Source organism: Nicotiana tabacum, chromosome 17 (assembly GCF_000715075.1).
Source record: "Nicotiana tabacum cultivar K326 chromosome 17, ASM71507v2, whole genome shotgun sequence".
Lineage (NCBI taxonomy): Eukaryota > Viridiplantae > Streptophyta > Magnoliopsida > Solanales > Solanaceae > Nicotiana > Nicotiana tabacum.
In genome coordinates this window covers 130598056-130619117 of record NC_134096.1, presented here as the reverse complement: position 1 = coordinate 130619117, position 21062 = coordinate 130598056, and positions in this window count along the sequence as shown.

The following is a 21062-nucleotide window of genomic DNA, read 5'->3' as shown; positions in this document are numbered from 1 at the left end:
CCTATACTTCAATAGCAAATAAGTTATAGAAACAACTCTAAATTTGTAGAAGGTCTACTCAGCGTGGACGTCACTGTTGCGGATTTTGGAGTGCTTCGGAGTAAGTATAGTTGTTGACGAGATTATGGACTATGTGGTTCGTGCCAAGATTTGTCTGTATGGAGCTCTACTTTTGTGATCATTGTGTATAAATAAGGGTAAGGGTTACCCCAAAGAAGAGTCGAAGAGTATGTTAAGAAATGGGTCAGCTCAACAATGTTAAGTCAGCATAACAAAAGAAGAAATTTTCCTTGGGAGAGATAATTCACCACCAGTGTTCGTGGTAAGCCTATGAAGAGGGCAGGCCAGCCAATGCAACACCGCCCACTTGGCTTAGTTCTCAGAAACGCTTTTGAAAGAGTTTGTTTCCCGGACTCTCCGTAATGCGTAGTGCATAGGGTTTGAACGGTTGCGTCATGTCACCATTGACGATGTCAGAATATGCCATCAAGTTTAATAAGTTAGCCCGTCATACTCCTACTTTGCTTCCTACAGCCAGAGGGCGAGTCCACAGACTCATTAAAGGACTTAATTATAATCGTAAAATTTTGTACGACTCGGGAGCTATAAGCTGATACTTCATTTATGCTAGTTGTACAAATTGCCAAAATATTAGAACGTGTTCGGGGTAAGGAAAAAGGAAACTAAGGAGACCAAGACGTCTCGAGGTTCTGGGGGATTCAGTGGATTCTACTCTGCAAGTATAAATCATTATGGTGGGGGCTCGGGCAGTCGGCCAGCCCATTCCGCACATCGGATTACTCGGGGTGCTCCAGTAAGTTCTTTTAATGCACCACCAACATGAGTTCCTATAATAGTTATTTCAGTTATCTGCACAGACTCAATATGAGCAGCCTAACCCGCAAAAGGGTTGTTATGAATATGGTGATACTAGGCACATCATGAGAAAATTATTTCAAACTTGAGAGAGGCATATTTCATCAAAGCACTCAGGCTACGTGCCCTATTGCAATTACTACACCACCCACACGACCAGTTAAGGGTGGAGGACATACGGGTAAAAGGCGTCCTAGAGGTGGAGACCCAGCCGTTGATATATTTATTTTACGGTATGGCGGAGGTCGCTACATCAGATGGTGTCGTTACAGGTACGACCTCGATTTAATATACAGGAATAATTTCCTTAAGTTGATTCGGTTCTCAATATCGAAATGAGTCTTCCTATTGTGCTCCAATTATGAGTGAGCTTCATAATTCTATAATTTACTTATGTGTTTACCCCTGTTGGGAGATTTTATGGAGATAACTACGCCTATCATTTCGTGTTGGTCACTAATAAGAGCTGTGAGGCTAAATGTGGCTTTTTGTTACTCATTTCGATAAATTTTGATGTAAATTCCGAATAATTAATTGCAAATTATGAATTATATGCCCTACCGGTGTGGGGTTCATCATGTGTTGTGATTTGGTGTAACCGAAATTATTTAAAAGGAGAAAATAGAAATTTGCAATTGGCACGATGTGCATATTACTTGTGATTCAGAACTGAGGACGAGATCCTCACATTTTTATGTAAATTGATATGTTTAAATCGGGCTACGAGCTGCGGTGGAAGTTATATAAGGACGAGATCCTTGTGAGGAAAATTCTTGTGTTTAAGTTCTCCCTTGTGAAATTAAATTTGTACTATAGTACTAATAGGGAGTCATGCCTATTAGGCTTATTTGAAAATTCTTATATGAAATTCTCTGTGCATAGTTGTCAAATTCGTGTGGTAATTATTAATTTTTAACCTACGAGGTAGGTGCCCGCCTAGGTGGCGTTAAATGTGACTCGTTAATTTGGGTAAATAATTTTGAGATCTTCATGCCTCGTGTCTCGTTATCAGTATTGTGAAAGTTTGAAATGAGATTTTTGTTAACATGAAGTTAATTGATGATTCGGTAATTGATTATGAACAACTATTAAGACCAGATTGACCCAGAAGGATGCTCCATTCAGATGGACCGAGGAATGTGAGGAAAGCTTCCAAAAGCTCAAGACAGCTTTGACTACAACCCCAATATTGGTATTACCTATAGGTATAGGATCTTATACTGTGTATTGTGACGCGTCACGTATTGGTCTCGGTGCTGTGTTGATGTAAGACGGTAGGGTGATTACTTACGCATCCAGACAGTTAAAGGTGCATGAAAAGAATTATCCTGTACATGACCTGGAGTTAGCAGCTATTGTTCATGCCTTAAAAATTTGGCGGCATTATTTGTACGGTGTCCATTGTGAGGTCTACACCGATCACCGAAGTCTATAACATCTATTTAAACATAATGATCTTAATTTGCGGCAGCAGAGGTGGTTGGAGTTGCTTAAGGATTATGATATCACCATTCTCTATCATCCTGGGAAGGCCAATGTGGTGGCCGATGCCTTGAGTCGTAAGGCGGAGAGTTTAGGCAGCTTAGCATACTTACCGGTAGCAGAGAGGCCTTTGGCCTTGGATGTTCAGGCCTTGGCCAACCAGTTTGTCAGTTTGGATGTTTTTGAGCTGAGTCGAGTTTTGGCTTGTGTGATTTCTCAGTCTTCTCTTTATGATCGTATCAGGGAATGTCAGTATGATGACCCCCATCTACTTGTCCTTAAGGACACAGTTCAACACGACAATACCAAGGAAGTCACTATTGGAGATGAAGATGTATTACGGATGTAGGGCAGGCTATGTGTGCCAAATATAAATAGTTTTCGTGAATTGATTCTCCAGGAGGCTCACAGTTTGCGGTACTCCATACATTCGGGTGCTGCGAAGATGTAGCAAGACTTGAGACAACACTATTGGTGGAGGCGGATGAAGAAAGACATAATGAAATATGTAGCTCGGTGCCTATATTGTCAGCAGGTGAAATATGAGCATCAACGACCGGGTGGATTGCTTCAGAAGTTGGAAATTCCAGAATGGAAATGGAAGCAGATCACTACGGATTTCGTTGTTGGGCTCCTACGGACTCGGAGGAAGTTCAATGCAGTTTGGGTGATTGTGGATAGATTGACTAAGTCAGCTCATTTTATTCCTGTGATTACTACTTACTCTTCAGAGCAGCTGGCTCAGGTATATATTCGCGAGATTGTCAGACTTCACGGTGTACCGATATCCATCATCTCTGACTGGGGTACACAGTTTACCTCTCAGTTTTGGAGGGCTTTACATAAAGGGTTAGGTACTAGTGTGGAGTTGAGTACAACATTTCACCCTCAGACGGACGGGCAGTCCGAACGCACTATTCAAATACTAGAGGATATGCTTCGTGCATGTGTGGTAGGTGCTTGGGATCAGTTCTTACCACTTGCGGAGTTTGCTTACAACAACAGTTACCAGTCAAGCATCCAGATGGCTCCGTATGAGGCCTTGTATGGTAGGCGGTGCCAGTCTCCAGTGGGTTGGTTCGAACCAGGCGAGGCTAGACTTTTGGGTACAGACTTGGTTCAGGATGCCTTGGAAAAGGTTAAGTTGATTCAGGATCGACTTCGTACAGCCCAATCTAGACAGAAGAGTTATGCGGATCGGAAGGTTCGTGATGTTGCATTCATGGTTGGTGAGCGGGTATTGCTCCGGGTTTCGCCTATGAAGGGTGTGATGAGGTTCGGGAAGAAGGACAATTTGAGCCCTAGGTATATTGGGCCTTTTGAGATTCTTGAGAGAGTTGGAGAGGTGGCTTACAAACTTACACTACCACCTAGTCGCTTTACCGGTCATCCGGTATTCCATGTTTCTATGCTTCGAAAATATCATGGGGATCCGTCTCATGTGCTAGACTTCAGTTCGGTTCAGTTGGACAAGAATCTATCTTATGTTGAGGAACCAATGGCTATTTTGGATAGGCATGTTCGAAAGCTGAGGTCAAAGAACATTGCTTTCGGGAAGGTTCAGTGGAGGGGTCATCCGGTCGAGGAGGCGACTTGGGAGACCGAGCATGATATGCGCATATGTTATCCACACTTATTCACCAGCTTAGGTACTTTTTCTAACTCCGTTCGAGGACGAACGTTTGTTTTAGAGGTGGAGAATGTGATGACCCAAAATGTCATCTTTAAATTTAATGATTAATTATGTGATTTAAGCACTATTTACCATTACTCAACTTGAGTGTGCAGTCCGTAAAAAATTTTTTGAAAAGTTTTCAGGTGAAAAATGAATTAAAATGTGAATTAGAGCTTTAAAACTCAACTGAGTTGACTTTGGTCAACATTTTTAGCAAACAGACCCGGATCAGTTTGACAATTTTGGTAGGTCTTTATCATGATTTGGGACTTAGGAGTATGCCCGGAATCAAATTCCGAGGTTCTTAGCCAGAGATATGGAATTTTGATGAAAAATTAAAAGTTTAAGTTCAAATAGTGACCGGATGTCAAATTATGTGCAAACGACTCCGGAATAAAATTTTGATGATTCCAACAGCTCCGTATGGTGATTTTGGACTTAGGAGCATGACCAAAATTTTATTTGGAAGTCCGTAGTGGAATTAGGCTTGAAATCCCGAAAGTTGAATTTTTGGGAAGTTTGACCGAGGGGTTGACTTTTTGATATCGGGGTCGAAATCCGATTCTGAAAATTTTCATAACTCAGTTATGTCATTTATGACTTGTGTGCAAAATTTGAAGTCATTCCGAATTGATTTGATGTGTTTCGACACAAGATATATAATTTAAAAATTCAAAGTTCATTGATTTTGATTTGAGGTGCGATTCGTCGTTTTGATATTGTTTGATGTAGTTTGAAGGCTCGATTAAGTTCGTATGATATTTTGGGACATGTTGGAATAATTGGTTAAGGTCCCGAGGGTCTCGGGTGGATTTCGGAAGGTAAACGGAATGGATTTCGGACAAAGAGTGCTGGAAATTTCTGTTGCAGAAATTTCTGTTGCAGAAATTCCGTGCGTGGAGCCAACTTTGGAAGCTTATATCTCGCAATTCATAAGGAATCAGAAAATGTGTAAAACATGAAAGTTGTAGTTGTATGATTATAGGTTCCAGAAAGTTAAACTATGCATTATTTGGACATTTGTACAGAAAGTTATGATGGATTGAATAAAGGCTGGTAGAGCAGTTTCGCCAGAAATTCTGATGCATGCAGCCGACTTTGGTAGCTTATATCTCGCAATGCATAAGGAATCAGAATAATTGCAAAACATGAAAGTTGTAGTCAGTGGATTTTAGTTTTCAGAAAGTTAAACTATATATCATTTGGACATTTGTACATAAAGTTATGATCAATTAAATTAAGACTGGTAGAGCTGTTTCTGGTAGACTTTTAGTAAGGAAAAATGGACTTTTAGTGACGGATTGGCAGAAACTTAAGGACCAAAAATGCTCATTTCATTCATTTCGTTTTGGATTTTTGGAGCACGGTTCTTGGGCGATTTTTGGGCGATTTTCACGGAAAAACATTGGGGTAAGTGTTCCTTATCCTATATTGATTATATTTCATGATTCCATACTCATTTACATCATGAATCCGTGAATTTATGGAAGAAAAATCAAGATTTTTGCAAAATCTTCCAAAAATAAAAAATTAAGATTTGGAGGTCGAGTTGTTATCGGATTTTGGTAAAATTGGTATGGGTGGACTCGTAATTGAATGGGTTATCGGATTTTATAAGTTTCGCCGGATTCCGAGATGTGGGCCTCACGGGCAAATTTTGAGCTAATTTCGGATTTTAATGAAAATATAATATTTTCTTATGAAATTGATTACTATAATTTTTGTTGACTGTATCGAATTAATTATGACTAGATACGAGTCGATCGGAGTTGAAAATTTGAGAAAAAAGCATAATACTTGGTTAAATTGGAGCAAGTCGAGGTAAGTGACTTGTCTAACCTTGTGTGGGGGAAAATTCCCCTAGGATTGGTATTGATGTGATTATTGAAATGTGTTGAAAATCGTGTGCACGAGGTGACGAGTGTGTACACGGACTAAATTGTGAAAGATTATATTTTTAAATTGTGTAGATCACTGTTGCGCATTTATTAAATTATTTTATCTTGTTATATTCTTCATCATTGATCTGAGATATATACTTCAAATTTGTTTGATCTTTTCTTACTAATTGTTTTACCTGTTTAGTTGAAACTTGGTTTCTTTTATTCTGTGCATTATTTGAAGGTTGATTTTTTTAAAATTAAATATTATTAATATGAAGTATTTGACATTTTTAAACTTGATATTGAAGCAACGTAGTAAAGATTTTGAAATATTATTTTCCTAAATTATTTACTCCTGAATATTTTTATACTCATTGTGAGGGAGCCGTGAGCTCTTTATTATGGAAAAATATTATTGTCGAATTATTTTGACATGAGCCGTGAGCTCTTTATTATGAAAAAATATTATTGATGAATTATTTTGACATGAGTCGTGAGCTCTTTATTGTGGAAAACTATTATTGATGATTTATTTTGGCATGAGCCGTGAGCTCTTTATTGTGAAAAAATATTGTTGTTGAATTATTTTGACATGAGCCGTGAGCTCTTTATTGTGAAAAACTATTATTGATGATTTATTTTGGCATGAGCCGTGAGCTCTTTATTGTGGAAAAATATTGTTGTTGAATTATTTTGGCAAGTTAAATTATTTGAGCACTTGAGGTACAAATTGTGATATATTGTGATATTAATACGCATGCGGTGGTATAAGGTCTGGGTGTTGAAACGCATGCGGTGAGATAAGGGTAGCTTGATACGCGTGGCTAGTAGGGGTGACTACTAAAAGTCATGCGGTGTAATAAGTGTGGCTAAAATGCGGGATGCTATTTCGGAAAAAATATTTTCTTTAAATAAATTGTGAAGGCTCCCGCGGTGATATAAGAAAATGAGATATTGTGAATTTATTTATGATTTGGGACTACGAGGCGGTACCTCGGGAGTGCCCTTGTTGATATTGATTTATGGCCATAGTTGCTTTCGATTAATTGTTGTGATTTTCATAAAGTTGAAGGAAATTCTGTTTTGATTCCATGAGATATTATTTGTAATTATTTGATGTCATTAGATGTGACATACTATTTGATTCATTTTCAATGTCATTTTATTTTACTACATTGTTAAACATTTTACCATGCTATTATTATATTCCAGTAGGGCCTCACCTGACCTCATCACTACTCTACCGAGGTTAGGCTTGGCACTTACTGGGTACCGTTGTGGTGTACTCATACTACGCTTCCGCACATCTTTTTGTGCAGATCCAGGTATATTTTATCAGCCTAGACGTCAGTGAGTTACTTGCGCACGGAGACTTCGAGGTATATCTGCCAGCGTCCGCAGACTCCGTAGTCCCCTTCTATCATTTTATGTTGCTTCCTTATATTTTATTTAGACCTTGACATATAGAGACATTGAGAATAAATTTTTAGAAGCTTGTGACTTATTTCTACCGGGTTTTGGGAGTTGAAATTGTTTGAATTGTAGTTTATATATTTCAGATATTTATTATTATTCCGCATTGATAGGCTTACCTAGTCTTAGAGACTAGGTGCCATCACGACATCCTACGGAGGGAATTTGGGGTCATGACAAGTTGGTATCAGAGCACTATGATACGTAATTTCTTTTGACTAGATTTGGGCCATTCAGAGCCGGATATTCATGGAAAGGGCATTCTTACGGATTGATTGAGCACGACTCAAGGTAAGTATCTTGTCTAACCTTGTGTGGGGGAACTACCCCTTAGGATTTAAGTCATCTATGTTGATTGTAGTCTGTGTACGCAAGGTGACGAGTGCGTGCTCGGACTTATTTGTGAAAAGTTGGCCTTTTAGCATTTTTATGTCTTTATATTCACCGTGTATGATATTGTTTTTGATATGTTTGAATTCCTATTTGCTAGTTTCACCTCTACATGCTTTGATTAGATATAATTACTTTAAGATTCACTCTTATTGTCTATTTGACCCTTATTCGACTTAACCAAAGATTTTACCTCTTCTATTGTCGTGCTATATTTTTCATAACTGCTTATCTTTAATTAAAATTATTATTTTCTCATCCTATAATTGTTTAGTCTTAATTGGAGTTATGATTATCTTCCGCTGCTTATCCTTACTTGAATTGTTGAAGATTCCTCGTAATTGCTCAACCTCAAAAGGAGTTTAGATAACCTATATCTTAGTTGACTTGCCATTATTTGGAACTATTTGACTCGTGTTGGCTTCTTATTGTTGACTTGAATATTGTGGAATCGTTGGTACATTTTTGATTTGTTTTCCCTTGTTAAGTTGTTCTCCTTGTGCCTAGCATTCTTTACCGTGATTATTCCTTGTGAATGAGTTCTACCGTTCTTGTGATTTAAATTCTTGAGTTGATTTGCTCGTCGTACTTTGCATTTCTATCATTGTTGCTTTTGTACTCGTTGTGGTGATGTACGAGGTTTCTGTCGTGTTATAGTTGTTATCTCTGTTGTTTGCGCTGCATATTTAAATTGGGACTATGGACATATTTCGGGAGATCCCCCAGTACTGCATATTTAAATTGGGACTACAGACATATTTCGGGAGATCTCCATGTCTTGCATATTTACTTTGGGACTACTGACGTATTTCTGGAGATCCCCCAGCACTGCATATTTACTTTGGGACTACGGACGTATTTCGGGAGATCCCCCAGCACTGTATTTTTACTTTGGGACTACGGACGTATTTTGGGAGATCCCCCAGCACTGCATATTTATTTTGGGACTACGAACGTATTCCGGGAGATCCCTCCCCGTACTGTATAATTAATTCGGGACTACGGGACGGTATCCCTGTAGATTTTTCTTGTGGTTATATCTGTGTTTGGAGCTGCTAATCTTCCATGCTTAGGTGTCACAGGGTGACTTATACTCGAAGGAATATTACTTGAAAAGTTTATATTTGAAAAGTATTTATCTTGAATGAACTGTGTTTGAAGATATTTATTTGAAAGGGGTATACTTGAAAAGTATTTATCTTGAAAGAACTATGTTTGAAAGCTAATTATTTGAAAGGTTTTTATCTTGAAAGAACTATGTTTGAAAGATATTTATTTGAAGGAAGTATATTTCAAAAATAATTTCTTATTGGAAAGGATTATATTCTAAAGACCTCAATTTAAAAACTTACGGGTAAAAGTTTACACTTGAAGGATTTTACTAATTTATTGGGGTTGTTGGCTGAGACCTGATGTGAAAACTATTGCAGCTGCTGAGTTACTACTTGCCCTTACTGTATTGTGATTTTTTTGAATTTGGGTTGTGTTTTCGTTCATTCTTCTGTGTCTTATTCTGGTGTTCCGCTGTTACTTCCTGTTTTTTTTTCTTCCTTATTGTAGTTGCTATGTCGTTAGCCATATCGCGGGGTCCTTAGATAGATGTCATGTTCTGTCATCCCTATACTTATGCTTGTTCAGTTTATTAGACCAGTGGGTGTCTTGACTAGTCCTCGTCACTACTTCACCGAGGTTAGTCTTGATACTTACTAGGCACCGCTGTGGTGTGCTCATGCTAATCTTCTACACAATTTTTGTTTTTGTGCAGACCCAGGTATTTGTTCGTTAGCTAGCTGTGTGGACTATCGCTGCGGAGACTCAAGGTAAACCTGCCGCTGCATTTTCAGGTTTTCGGAGTCACCTTCAAGTTTTTGTTTTGCACTATTTATTCTTATTTCTGGACAGTTGTATTTAGAAGTTTTCTAGCAAACACTCTGTAGAGCTTATGACTTGTACTACCAGTTTTGGGAATTGCAAGAGAATTCTATTTATTTTGTTAGATGTTAATTAAATAATGTTGTTTCAATTAATGTTACGCTTACCTAGTCCCTAAGACTAGGTGCCATCACGATACCTAACGGAGGAAAAAATTGGGTCGTGACATTTCCTAAGTCTAAGATCGTTCAATTCGTGTGGTTTGCATTTACTTTATCATTATTTATTTCAATTGCAATCTAATTTATCGTTTTGTGTCAAGTTAATCTACGCATCCTTAAAATCACTTACAAATTCAATTGTTATCCGATTTTGAGGGTAAACAGTTTGGCGCCCACCATGGGGCTAAGGATAATAGTAGTTATTTGATACAAATCTCCGTAACACACACTACTTCACACTTGTTCTTTGAAGTGTCTCTAATTTTAGGTTAAAACTTAAAATGTCCAACTCTCAATCAACACCCTTATATGTTGACAACGAGTCCGGCCATCACAGTGAAAATAACAACATAGCGTTCGGTGATGAGGTACCGCCCGTTGATCCCATCGGAATTCCGGCCGCGAGCCTAATTGACACTAATTTACATGTGGCTATCTACACAAACTTGCCTACCGACCCCGAGAATAGCGTTCGCGGTGGACCCCAATCGGCAACTCAAAACACACAAAACATTGGAGGAGACATGATCATTTTATGGGTGATCTTCGAAATGCTGCAGGCTTAACATGCGGCGATAGCTCAGTTACAGAACCAAAGCCGTGCACCGAGCAGGGTTGAACCCGATCCACCCCGGAAAGTCACCCGCAAGGATGAACCGGTCGCAGAAAGGTCAAATGAACATGAATCAGGGGGCTAACCTCGAGATCATAAAGATGCTCGAAGAGCTGACAAAACGGATAGAATCAGGGAAAAAGAAAATCGAAGCTAATGACAAAAAGGTAGAAACCTACAATTCCAGGATAGACCAAATCCCAGGACCACCGCCAATATTGAAAGGCCTGGATTCCAAGAAGTTCGTGCAAAAACCTTTTCCTCCAAGCGCGACTCCAAATTCGATCCCTAAGAAATTCCGCATGCCTGAGATTGCTAAGTATAACGGAACGACCGACCCAAATGAGAATGTAACCTCTTACACATATGCCATCAAAGGGAACGAATTGGAGAATGATGAAATCGAGTCTGTCCTATTGAAGAAGTTAGGAGAGACCCTATCAAAAGGGGATATGATATAGTATCACAACTTACCTCCTAATTCTATTGATTCATTTGCTATGCTTGCGGATTCTTTCATGAAAGCACACGCCGAGGCCATTAAGGTTGAGACTAGAAATCAGACCTTTTCAAAGTAAAACAGAAGGATAACGAGATGCTCAGAGAGTTCGTGTCCCGATTTCAAATGGAACGAATGGACCTGCCACTTGTCGCTGATGATTAGGCCGTTCAGGCTTTCACCCAAGGGCTCAATGTTCGAAGCTCGGTGGCTTCACAACAGTTGAAACAAAACCTGATAGAATATCATGTCGTTACTTGGGCCGACGTGCATAACCGGTATCAATCGAAGATCAGAGTGAAAGATGACCAACTCGGGCCCCCTTCGGGGTCTGTTTATCCCGTCAGAACCATCGACAGAGTCAAGAGAGACATCGATCGTGAACCAAGACCAAACAGGGATTGATATCAGTGGTATAATAGAGACCAAAAAAGTAGTGGGTTCGGCCGGAACCCTATGAGAAACGAAAGGAGAAGTGACCAAGGTCAGAGCAACCGGGTACTCATGAGCAAAAATAGCTTCGATGGGTACATCGGTCCTAAAGAAGCACTGAGGTTATCGGAATACAACTTTAATGTCGATGCTACCGCCATTGTATCAACTATCGGACCCATCAAAGATACCAAATGGCCTCGACCTCTGTAATCTGATCCAACACAAAGGGATCCTAACCAGATATGTAAATATCACGGCACTCACAACCACAGAACTGAGGATTGCCGACAGTTGAGAGAGGAAGTAGCTCGACTATTCAACAACAGGCATCTTCAAGAATTCCTGAGTGACCGAGCCAAGAATCATTTAAGTAATAGGGATTCTAACAAACAAACCGAACAAGAAGAACCTCAACAAGTCATTAACATGATCATTGGTGGGGTCGATGTCCCTCAGGGGTCGATGTTGAAACGCACCAAAGTGTCCATCACAAGGGAGAAACGAACTCGAGATTACATACCGGAAGGAACCTTGTCTTTCAACAATGAGGAAGCGGAAGGGATCGTGCATCCCCATAATGATACACTGGTAACATATGTATTCGTAAATATAATTCGGGTAAAACGTGTGTTAAAACGATGATTATAATTATGGGGTACCTAGGTATTTTATAGCCACCGATGATTCCGACGCCACTAAATCGACGGTCGAGCAACTACCCGATCGAAAGATATACCTGGGCACGGGGTTAAATCCTGAGCTCAGGAAAAAACTCATTTAGTTTCTTGTGGCTAACATAGATTGTTTCGCTTGGTCCCACCTTGACCTGACAGGGATCCCGCCGGAAATAACCACTCATAAGCTAAGCCTAAACCCGAAGTCCCATCCGGTAAAGCAGAAGAGGAAACCCCAGTCCGTGATCAAACATGTTTTCATCAAGGACGAGGTGTCTAAACTCCTTAAAATAGGTTCCATTCGGGAGGTTAAATACCGTGATTGGTTAGCAAACGTAGTGGTAGTCCCTAAAAAAGGGAATAAATTAAGAATGTGTGTAGACTATAAGGATGTGAATAAGGCATGCCCCAAGGACTCTTTCCCTTTGCCCAACATCGATCGCATGATCGATGCCACGGCCGGCCATGGGATCCTTAGTTTTCTCGATGCCTACTCCGGGTACAACCAAATAAGGATGGACCCGGGTGACCAGGAAAAAGGCCCTTCATCACTAAATACAGCACCTACTGCTATAACATGATGCCATTTGGGTTAAAAAACGCCGGTGCCACTTATCAACGCCTAGTAAATCGGATGTTCGAAGAACAAATAGGAAAATCAATGGAGGTTTATATTGACGATATGTTGGTTAAGTCCCTGCGAGCAGAGGACCATTCAAAACATTTGCAGGAAACCTTCAGCATATTGAAGAAATACAATATGAAGCTGAACCCGGAGAAATGTGCGTTTGGAGTTGGGTCAGGTAAATTCCTTGGATTCATGCTATCCAACCGAGGAATCGAGATCAACCCCGACAAGATCAAAGTCATCAAAGATATCACTGTTGTGGACAATGTCAAGGCCGTTCAAAGGTTAACCAGACGCATAGCCGCCCTGGGGCGATTCATCTCGAGGTCCTCCGACAAGAGCCACCGGTTCTTCACACTATTGAAGAAGAAGAATAATTTCTCATGGACTCTGGAGTGCCAACGAGCCTTGGAGGAACTCAAACGGTATTTATCGAGCCCACCGTTGCTCCACACGTCGAAGACATGCGAACAACTATATTTGTAATTAGCAGTATCGAAGATAGCGGTAAGTGGAGTCCTGGTCCGGGAAGAGCAAGGTACGCAATTTCCAATTTACTATGTTAGCAGGACCCTCGGTAAGGCCGAAACTAGGTATCCTCACCTAGAAAAGTTGGAGCTCGCTTTGCTAAGTGTCTCTATAAAGCTAAAACCATACTTCCAGTGTCACCCCATATGTGTCGTGACTACTTACCCGTTGAGGAATATTATGCATAAGCCCGAGCTCTCGGGCCGGTTGGCCAAATGGGTCGTGGAAATCAGTGGGTACGATATTGAATATCGACCCCAGACCGCCATTAAGTATCAAATTGTGGCGGACTTTGTGGCCGACTTTACGCTGGCCCTAATACCCGAGGTCGAAAGAGAGTTATTAATCAACTCAGGAAACTCCTCGGGGATCTTGACCCTCTTTACGGATGGCGCCTCGAACGCAAAAGGGTCCGGACATGGCATCGTATTGAAGCCACCAACACGCAATGTAGTTAAATAATCTATTAGGACTGTGAAATTGACTAACAATGAGGCCGAATATAAGGCCATGATTGCAGGTTTCGAACTAGCCAAAAGCTTGGGGGTAGAGGTAATTGAAGCCAAGTGCGACTCCCTCCTTGTAGTGAACCAAGTTAATGGGACGTTCGAGGTCAGAGAAGAACGAATGCAAAGGTACCTGGATAAATTGAAGGTAACACTACATAGATTCAAAGAATGAACTTTGCAACACGTACCTAGGGATCAAAACAATGAGGTCAACCCCCTCGCTAACCTAGGGTCATCGGTCGAGGACGACGAGTTTAACTCAGGGGCAGTCGTACAACTTATGAGATCGGTAGTGGAAGAAGGTCATGCTGAGATTAACTCAACGAGCCTAACTTGGGACTGGAGAAATAAATATATAGAATACCTGAAGACCGAAAAACGGTCGTCGGATCCAAAGGAATCGAGGGCCCTATGTACAAAGTAAGCCCGGTTTAGCCTATCCGAAGACGGAACCATGTTCATAAGAACATTCGATGGCCCACTCGCGATATGTCTAGGACCAGGGGACACCGCATACGTTTTGAGGAAAATCCACGAAGTCACCTGTGGAAATCATTCAGGCACAGAATCATTGGTTCGAAAAATAATCAGAGCCTGTTATTACTGGATCGATATGGAAAAGGACGCGAAAGAGTTCGTACGAAAATGTGATGAATGTCAAAGGCACACTCCGATGATTCATCAGCCCGGGGAGCTACTATATTTGGTTTTTTCACCATGGTCGTTCATGAAGTGAGGAATGGATATCGTTGCGCCCCTTCCGTGGGCACCCGGTAAGGCTCAATTTATATTATTTATGACTGACTATTTTTCTAAATAGGTGGAAGCCCAGGCATACGAAAAGGTCAGGGAAAAGGAAGTCATCGATTTCATTTGGGACCAAATCATATGCCGGTTCGGAATGCCGACCGAGATCGTGTGCGACAACGGAAAACAATTCATCGGCAGCAAAGTTAGCAAGTTTCTCAAAGATCATAAGATCAAAAGGATCCTATCAACACCCTACCACCCTAGTGGGAACGGACAAGCAGAATCGACCAACAAAATCATACTCCAAAACCTCAAGAAGAGGCTGACCGATGCCAAAGGAAAATATAAGGAAATCCTGGCCAAAATCTTATGGGCATACCGTACGACCTCGAAGTCCAGTACCGGGGCCACCCCATTCTCACTTGTTTACGGCGCCGAAGATCTAATACCAGTCAAAGTCGGATATCCAACTCTCAGGTTCCGATATGAAACCAAGGAATCGAACGATGAGGCTATGAACACGAGCCTAGATCTATTAGATGAAAGGCGCGAAGCAGCCCTTGTCCGGTTAGCTGCCCAAAAATAGCGAATCGAGAGATATTACAATCGAAGGGCCAACCTTCGACACTTCAATGTTGGGGACTTAGTGTTAAGGATTGTCACACTAAACAACCAGAACCCAAACGAAGGAAAGCTAGGGCCGAACTGGGAAAGACCTTATCAAATTATCGAGATCACCGGTAAAGGATCGTACAAGCTGGAAACAATGAACGGGGAGCAACTACCGAACAACTGAAACATAACTCACTTGAAGCGATACTACTGTTAAGGTACGATCCCATTCATTTCCTTTTATTTATTTACATTACGAACTAACACTTGCAGGTAATCATCAAAGAACGATACAATATTTAGTCCTGAAAGCACGCATTGCACTTTTTTTCTCTTGACCCGATTTTGTCCCAAATGGGTTTTCTTTTAACGAGGCAACAGTAAATCATGCTAACTTAGAATTCATGGCCAGTTACGAACCGGTATCAAAAATCACAACAACAGTATTCGAGGCCTCTCTACGCTCGGTCGCGAACACTAGGGGTCATCACCCTTGGATAAACGACTTTAACAAGGAAGGGAACTTTATGATTGAATGGTCTCGGCTCGATCGATAGGATTTACTACAAGGGCCAAACGGTCAAACGAACTGTGCCCGCATAGATTGCTCGAGCCCTGGCACAAAACTTGTACACATGTGTAACTATTGCGCACAAGAATAAAAAAAAGTTTCTACCTTGCGGATAAATATCTTGTCCCTTAAGAATTTCTCTTTTTTCTTTTTATTTTTTTTTCTCTTAAGGAATTTCCTACATCCGATCCCTTAAAGGTATCGATCCCAAGGGCTGCCTTTATCCGGGTTGAAACGATCACTCCCATTCGGAGACTGTTATCTTAGGCAAAGCCCGAATAACTCGAGGGCACAAGACCTTTTAGGAAACGCCCAAACCTTAAAGGCTACGACCATCCCCATTCGGAGACTGTTATCTTAGGCAAGCCCAGATAACTCGGGGTAACAAGCCCACGGGGCAACACCTGAACTAAAGGCTACGACCATAATTAAAATGGCTCAGAGACGTCCGAGACCCGTAAGAAAAAAACAAGGCCTTCAAAATTTCATAATCGGTTCTAAAGGCTACCTTCAGCAAACTATAATCTAAAAAGTCATAAGTACTTTGAAAAAAAAAGGTTTCTGGTCATACCGAACCCCCACGATGCCTTAAAACAAAATAATTTCTAAGGCAAGGCATGTTCGAACCTTCAAACATTACCTAACTTCTTGGATAACTTCTTCTTCTTCGGAGTAGGCCAACCTCTTGGCCTCGGCCTCGAGCCCCTTAGCGGTTTCTATCTCGTCTGATAGATCAAAACCCCGAGCATGAATCTCCTCGAGGGCCTCTCTTCACGACTGCCGCTTCTCATAATCAATAATGTCCTTCAAGAGGTCCTAGGCCGCCTCAGCATCAACCTTATATTGGGCCACCATATCGTCGGCATCGGCTTTAACCACCGCGGCCGCTAACTTGGCCGTTTCAAGTTCCTTAGCCATAATTTTTCGATCAGTGGCAGTCGAACTTAGCCGAGACTGGAGCTCTTCAACCTTTTTGCCCTGCACCTCGACCTTTTCCTTTGCTTCTCGAAGCTGGACCTCGGCCGAATTCAGTTACGCCCGAGCAACCTCTTTATCTGAGGCCAGGCGATCCATCCTGCCCCTCTATTCGTCGGTCTCGGCCTTGACAGCATTCATCTCAGCTCGCAGTTGATCGATCTGATCGATTTTTTGTTGGACCTGTGGATTCTAACCGTTAGTCACTGAACTTAGCTCTTCGTCATTAACCTCAAATATTTTTACCTGCTCGACCAAGTCGGCATCCTCCTTTCGAGCCACCTCCAGCTCATCTCGGATGCTCTTAACCTCCCCCTCGTGTTGCTCACTGAGAAGTTTGTACACATCTCTCTTCTCAGTAAGCTCTTTGGCTTTGGCCTCGAGGAGACTCAGCTCTTCTCGATATCGGAGGAAGGTCTCGTGGTGAAGCACCGAGGCCTGCAGATACAAGGAAAAATATTAAGATCATTAAGTAACCAAAGCTGGAAAATGAAAAGGTTTGGAAACACCTTACCCGATTCAATGCCTACTATGCTTTGTTTAACAAACATGGAGATTTCACCTCGTTCATCTTTGACTGGTCTTCTTCAGTCACCAGGCACCGGAGGTAACTAGCTACCCCAATAGGCGTGAAAAGGACCCGGGCATCCTCCGAAACAAAGATAATGATCGACCGCTTCAGATCCGGATCGACACTCGGGGGCAGGGAATCGATTGACCAATCTTGGGCTCGAGCTAGATCCACCTGTCCCCGAGGGCGGATTCTTCTTGGTACTTCCAAATCACCCAAACCGGTGACATCCTCCGTGGCAATAGAGTCCACGCCATCAAAAAAGCTTTGAAGGGGATCGTTCGCTCCTTGGACCCCCTCATTTGAATGCTCCTTCGCTGCTTGAGCTTCACCGAACATTGAGTCCGTGAACGAAGGAGATCCCGTTATATCGATACACCGTGTGGAGCAAAATCGGCCTCTTGAGGGTTCTCGACCCTCACTAATGCGTCGACCTCTTGAGTTTGGGAAGGATTGGCCTCTATCGTCCCCCCTTCGATTGATGCCCGTTCTTCAGACTCGTCCCTGAGATGATAGAGGGAGTCCAAATCAAGTATTCGGGAGTTGGAGGTTTCTTTTGGATTGCGGATAAGCCTCCTCTTTGGTTTCTTTTTCTCCGAGCGCTATAGAACTAGGAACCCTTTTTCTCTTCTTCTCTTCACCCTATTTCAGAGCAGGGGACTCAGTGGGAAAATCGTCACTACCGGATGTGGGCCTTATTTGGACATCCTTGGGTAAACTTGCAAAAAGAAATAAAACAAGTAAGGACTTAATCATGCAAAGGGAAAACGAAATATCACTTATGAAAGAGATCTCACCGTACGAACAGGCCTCCCATCGGCCCTTTGAAAGCTCGCCCCACGAGCGCTCAGAGTAAGGCCTTTGCGATACGATACCCTCGACCCACTCGTTGAGTCGAGGAATTACGTTCGGGATCCGAGCAACAGCTGCACCATCACGTAACACCGATAAGAAGGAAGAAAAAGGGTGATAAATAAAACCTTGGAGGCAAAATTATATACTTACGTTTCACGCGACTTTACTGGCCCGACGGGCGATCTTGATCAGCCCCCCGGTAGAGTCGGGGACTGTATAAGTGCATAAGGTGGTCGATTGTAAAAGGGCACCCCTCGATCTTGCTTACAAAGAAGCGGAGGAGGATTACGATCCTCCATAAAGAAGGGTGAATTTGGCCGAGGGTTACCTCTTATCTTTTGCAAAAGTCAACGATAACCAGGACCAAGGGGCCCAATGTGAAGGGATAAGTGTAAACACTTAAAAATCCTCGACGTGGGTGGTGATGGCCTCGTCAAGTTCGGGAACCACCACATGTTTGTCAGCCCAGTTACAATCCTTCTTGACTTCGGAGAGAATATCCTTGGTTATCGAGCAGATGTACCTCGAGATCTCCTCACATCGGCCTGGTTTGGAGGAGGGCTTTTCGACTTTAAAGTCAGCATTGACCGGGCATCCCCCCGGGATGAACATTTTTAGAGGATGTTCCGGTGCTGGTTCTTCGACAACAGTACGTGAAGCGGTCTCTTCGGTAGCCGGCAGCGAGGTAGAAGAAGTTTCTTTTTGGGGAACGGTTTTGGAAGTTTTCGCCATTTCTTTATAGAGAGGAAATAAGGAAAAAAGGGAAGTTAAAAGAGTACACTCGGTGGTTTGAGAAAAAGTCGAATGAGAGTTCTTATAAAAGATCTCAAAGTAACCAGAATATAAGTACTTGGAAGTATTGAAATTTCTTAGGAACGAGGGCAGAAGGTTTGAATGTAAAGTTTGAATGAACAAATGAGGGGGTATTTATAGTTTTTCAGCGACTAGTTCGCATCTAGGAGTGGCCGACCAGCAACTCACAAGTGTTTAATGCCATTAAGACTTGACTGACGAGACGTTTCGACGATTTTGTTGTTTATGTCGTGTGTTATCAAAGAAAGAATCGGAAGCTCATGCCTTTTCTCATCGTCTACTCTCCGAAAAATGAGGGGACTATCTATGTACGGCCGAAATCGAGCTTGCCTACGACATGACAGGTTAGGAACATGACAACCAAAGACTGAAGATCGACCGCAAGTCCCACAAGCTAGAACCCGGGGTCATAACGCCTGCCTTCGAGAACATTGAGTCCGTAATCCCGGAGTCGACCTTAGCCCCGATCGAGCTCGAAGAAATATTGTTAGTATAACCAACAGAAGACCGAAATATCCATGATCGGTCAGATATTACAGTGAGAATTTCGGCACATATCAATAAGGCACCGGCAATCATCAAATCAAGAGATTTTTTACCTTTTATAGAATTTTACCTAAAGTAGGACTCCTCTACTATATAAAGGGAGGTCTGATAATTCATTGAACACATTGTAACACGTATTCCAAAGCTATATATCATTATTATTTTTTAAAGCTCTTGTTTTTCTGTATCATAGCACCGATCGGAGCGTACTTGATTCGAGGGTGATTAACTTCCCAAGGCTAAGATCATTCAATTCGTGTGGTTTGCAATTACTTTATCATTATTTATTTCAATTGCAATCTAATTTATCGTTTTGTGTCAAGTTAGTCCATGTATACTTAAAATCACTTACAAATTCAATTGTTATTCGATTTTGAGGGTAAACAATATAAAGGCTAATAACCCAATACTATGCAAAACGAGAAAAATAGTGTGCACACAATATAATCCACTAGCAATCCTAGACACAACTCTACCAGACTAACCGGTACAAAGAGAGAAAAACGCTCGAGCATCAAACTTAGAATTATTATTCTTATTTTGTTACAACGATTATGTGTAGTCAAAATGAATCATGAATGAATGTGTACATACATATCGTGGCATGTCAAAAGAGGGTTGGGCTAATATATCCTTCGGATTTTTTCGTTCTTATACATTAATTATTTAAAATTTATTTCTCAAATCACAAGAAGTGAAGATTTCGAGAAGAAGCTGAGCGAATGGGGCCTTTTTGGCTCCAAATACGAAGACGCCGCTGATCTCTTCGATAAAGCTGGCAATTGCCTCAGACTCTCGCGCCAAATCATGGGATCAAGCTGGAGCAGTATACATTAAATTGGCTAATTGTCATCTTAAGTTGGGTAGCAAATTTGAAGCTGCTAAAGCTTATGCTGATGCTGCTCATTGCTACAATAAGTCAAACACTAAAGATTTTTAAGTCATGGAAACTTATTTCCTCATGTATTTGGCCCAACTTACAGATATCATCTAATAAATTGAATCAGTTCAAACAAATATGAATCAGAGTACAGATAAACAAATATGAATCAGAGTATATAAGTCGATTTGGAATTTATTCTCTATTTTCTTTTTCTTTAACAAATCGAGTAAGAAAAGAATAATGTATGATACAACAATATACAAATTTAAAATAAATTTACTACAAATTTGATACATTTACAATAACATACAAACTAAAAATAAATTTCACACAACTAATTATACAATATATAACTTATTTACAACTTTCATACATTATTTATACCCAATTAAATACAACTACAATATCATATTAACTTTAATACAATTTTTATACAAATTTTATACAATATGTCTTTTGTATATTTTGTATCTGATTTGTATATATTTTGTGTGTGGTGTGTGCTTCTTCCTCTCTAAAATTCCAATCAAAACTTACTATCTTAATACAATTTTGATACAACGATTCATACGTTATACAATTATTTTTCAACTTTACAAAAATATTCATATATATATATATATATATATATATATATATATATATAACTACAACAGAATACAATTTACATATAATTATAATACAACTTTACTGCAATTTCGTAAGTATACTGTATGTCATGTCTTCTT